We start from the raw sequence: 4,634 nt of genomic DNA, 5'->3' as shown, positions 1-4,634 counted from the left end.
TGCCAAGGGCCCTGCAATAACCCCTGCTAGCTCCCTCAACACCCTGGGGTGGAGAGCATCTGGACCTGCTGACTCGAACATGTCCAGCGCCTCCAGAAGCACTCTAACCCGGTCCTCCTCAACTTTAGGTCTGGAGGCATTCCCCTCGAGTCCGTCTTGAATCACGGTGGGGGAGTCCCAATCCCTGCACAAGAAAACAGAGGTGAAGAATTTGTTAAAGAGGTCTGCCATCTCCTCTGGTGCAACCACCAGATTGCCCAGCGTATCTTGTAGGGGCCCCACATTTCCCGGTACCTTCTACACCACCTTTTTGGCAACCAGGCATTCTCAGACATCCTCGGTGAGCCAGGGAGGCTTTTGGGCACTCTTGCCCCCCTCGCTTCTTGTTGGGATCATCACCCCTTGGGCCCTGAGTATCATCTCCTTAAGGAATAACCACTCTTCTTGGGCGCTGAGTTCCCCTGCCCTCCAGAACCCCAGTGCCTCTCCCACCATGTGCTGGTCAACCACTACCCCTAGCTCCCTTTCAGCTGTGGTGCAAGTCAAGCTGTCACCACCGAGCCTGTATGTATGTTGAGGGTTGTTTGCCTCCAGATGGAGTACCTCCCACTTGGAAATGTTAAACTTCATCTGGTTCCAATCTGCCCAGCTCTCAAGCCTGTCCAGGTTTGCCTGTATCTGCAACCTATCTTCTGACATGACCACACTGCCCCATAATTTGGTGTCATCTGTGAATTTGGCCAACGAATTTTTCACTCCCCCATCCAAATCATTGATAAATATGTTGAAAAGCACCCATCCAAGCACAGACCCCAGAAAGACACTACTGACCACTTGGCACTAGGATGACACAGATCCATTCATGAGAACTCTCTGGGTCTTACCCTGGAGCCAGTTTCCCACCCACTGAACCATCAAGCAGCTGAGCCCACAATCTTCCAGTTTTCCCACAAGGATATCATGGGATACTAGATCAAAAGCCTTTTGGAAGTCTACGTATAAAACATCTACCTCATCTCCCATGCTCAGGTGGTGAGACACCTGGTCGTAGAAGCAGATGAGATTGGTAATACAAAAGCTACCCATGACAAAGCCATGCTGGCTGTCATTCAGAATCTTACCTTCCGTGAGTTTATCGCATATAGATTCTTTAATGAGCTTTTCCAGGATTTTCCCTGGGATGGAGGTTAGGCTGATTGGCCTATAGGTGCCCAGGTCCTCCCTCTTGCCCTTTTTAAAGATGGGCACAATGCTGGCCCTCTTCCAGTCCTCAGGGATCTCCCCTGTACACGACAAATTCTGAAAGAGCTTTCCCGGGGTCCTGCAATGACCTCAGCCAGCTCCTTCAGTACTCTCAGATGAAGTCCATCCAGTCCTGCTGGCTAATAAATGTCTAGCTTTTCTAGTTGGTATTGCACCCACTCATAAGCCACAGTGGGTAGGCTGTCATTCCCAGCATGCACCCTGTGAGCCTTATCTCTCTTGACTTTCCCCTTGGTCCAGTGAAATACCAAACCAAAGTGGGTATTCAAGAGTTCAGGTTTTTTTCCTGAATGTCAATTACCAGCTGTCCTGAGGTGCTAAGCAGGGGTCCCACACTTCCATTTGTTTTTCTTCTACTGCTTACATACCTAAAGAAGTACTTCTTATTGCCCTTGACTCCCGTGGCTAACCTAAACTCAGTCACCACCCTGGCTTTCCTGATCATTTGCCTACAAGTGCTGGCCACTATTGTATAGTCCTCCTTGAGGACCATCCTAGCTTCCACTGTGCATACACCTCTTTTTCTTTTTTAAGAGGACCATCATGTACCTATTAAGTGAGGAGGGCTTACCAGCCCTTCTGTTACCTTTCCTCTTTGCAGGAAGAGTTTTCTTTTGTGCTTTGAGGATCGTATCCTTGAGCAATGACCACTCTTCATGCACCCCATTCAACTTCCCTTCCTGGTCATGAATCACCTCCTCTACTAATGCCCTGAGCCTGTTTAAGTCAGCATTTTTTAAGTCCAGGACTTCAATCTGTCACAACCCAAAGGTGTGATTTTTTGTTTTGTGTGTGCTTTGGCACCACTGAATTATGTTCCCGCTAAATTGCAGCTTCTTTGCACGGTGGAGTTTTCTGCTGCAGAGTAATTCGAGCCCCATTATTGGCTTGCGTGAAATTATTCACACGTGGCGGCTAGCGTTTGGCTTGCTAGCCGTATAAAAAGCTTGAGTGGTTTCCGCCCAAGTTGGAGGACTCCACGAACACCAGGAGGAGGAGACTTCACGCTGTGTGAAGATCTCTAAGCGCTGCGGAGCCTATTGGACCCAGTGCATTTCAAGCAGGCAACAGGGGTCTGATCAGCCTCTAGCCTCTCCCCGTCACCGATCGCAATCCTCGACGTATCCCTCTCCCTGCGCGCAAAAGGATCCACGGAGCCTCGACAACTCCGTGGGAGTGATCCAAATATTGTCTGAGTCCTCAAACGAGGATTTAAGTGGAGCTGTGCCTGGGAAACTGTCCAGCCTACACCGCGACCATCTTCGGTGTAAGTAAACAATCTTGAATCAACCATTACGCGTCTGTGCCTAATTCCAGCGTGTCGCCTGTTCTCTCCAACCCAGCGTGCCCGGGCTGCTGGCCACAGCCCGCACGGTGCGAAAAAGGGCCCGGATCGCTCCCCGCCACCCGCACATGGCGACGAGGATGGGATCAGGACAGGGCCTGCACACAATCCTGCTGGTTGATTTGTCAACCTTTTAGCAGACACTGAACCTGATAATTTCACAGTCACTGTCACCCAGGTTACCCTCAATGTTCAAGCCACACATTCATTCAGAGGTTGTGAATGGAGCAGGTTGAAGTGCAACATCAGTTCATATCACCTCAACACCAACAGCTGGTGAGTGGCTGGGCTGAACAAGAGGTGGAGCCCCAATGTCAACCGCTGCAAGAACCGTGAGTACCATAAGTGGGGACTTCTGTATTTATACCATTGAATCCTTCCTTTGAATTTGTTTCCATCAAATTGTGGCTGGTGAATTGAGGGGAGGGTAACTTGCATGGGTACTCTGTAAAGCATTTGATGGGTAAGTGGGAACATTACACAGTTCAAAAAAATAATTCTAATTAACCTGATTCATACATTCATGAAATGATTTGCCTGATCCATACTCAGAATGATTTTGATCCTTTCAACTTGCTGTGTAAAGGTGTGCATTACACCAGGATGCTACCAACCCAACTGAAAATTACATGGATTTCACCGAGAATCCAAGCGGCACCTGGTGGACAAATCATGTCAGAACTGGGAAAATGGTGTTTTTAGCTGTATGTGAGAATACGTGTCACAAAAGTTTCACAATAAAATGAAACCTGGTGGAACAGCTGGCCATGGTAAAACTAAAACATGTTGGAGGTGGTCTAACTTGTCACAACCAATCAAAATGTACCATGATAAAAAAAAAAATGAACGTGTATTTTCACATGTGACTTACCTAGAGAAACGGTAATTTTTGGTGCCATTTTGTAATGTGTATCTAAACAACATACATTGTGTACAAGGGCCCAGAGATGTCAGAAAGTGAACACTGCAAAACTAGTGCAAAATGGGCAAGGTGCAAAACCCTCTGGTCCAGGACCTCATCACCTCCAGGATGCAACACAATTTTTTTAAGCAAAAGGGTTTATCTTTTTAATATAACTTTAGTGTAAACCAGTGTTGTGCCATTTCCCTTCACAACATTGTCAATCATATTAATCAGCTCAGAAACCTCAGATTCCCTTTCTTTTCATGCTGCTTTATTGTTAAAGGCAATGGACTGGTTCTCACAATTTTTAATCAGAGATTTAATCCCTAGTGACAAGAGAGTCATGCAATTTTGAAATTTATTGACAGTAGCTTTATAGTCTGTGCCAGACCCAAAAAGCTCAGAATTATCAACAACTTTGATTTTCCTCCCTTTATACACTGCCTCTGGTCCTTCACATCTTGAGGTTACTGAACATGATTGAAGCTGGGCAATAAAAAGTGCAGATCTAGCCTGCCTTCTGCCTGACTTCAGACTAACATGGTTTACATGGTTAACTACCTGTGCCCACCTCTGCTCTACCAGGAACTCTCGTGCGGCCTTAGCCCGGACTATCGATCGAGCCTGTCCTGGGCTTGCGAGTGGATCCCAAAGACTACCCCGGCTGATATCAGGGGATCCCCTTAACCCCCCTGCCACGACTTTGAATGATACCTCAGTGGAGGGGTTCCCCTTTGAGGCAGCCTCCAGGGTCATCATGCCTCCCGGCGGGCACTCACGGGGCTCCGATCTCCCCTACACCCCGGCCACTCACCACCTTGGGTTGCAGGTCTTCTGGCCCTTTGGCATCCTTGGCTCCACCTGACTTCTTCCTGTGGCCCACAAGCCACGCGTCTCAGCGTCTCCAGGTCACGACTCAACATGAAGACTTCGAGGCCCTCGGATCTGGATCTGACGAACTCGTATCCTTAGTGTGGCGGGCCAGTAGGGGGTGCTCCTGTGTTGAGCCGCCCACCTCCCTGCTCCCGACCACCTTCCAGGCTCCGAGTGCCTCCCTTAGGGTGCCTCCCGTCCGGCCGACCCCTTCCCTGGAGCACACCCGCTAGCCTGGGGTTCCCGCTG

Source organism: Alligator sinensis, unplaced genomic scaffold (assembly GCF_000455745.1).
Source record: "Alligator sinensis unplaced genomic scaffold, ASM45574v1 scaffold524_1, whole genome shotgun sequence".
Lineage (NCBI taxonomy): Eukaryota > Metazoa > Chordata > Crocodylia > Alligatoridae > Alligator > Alligator sinensis.
This window is presented reverse-complemented; position numbering follows the sequence as displayed.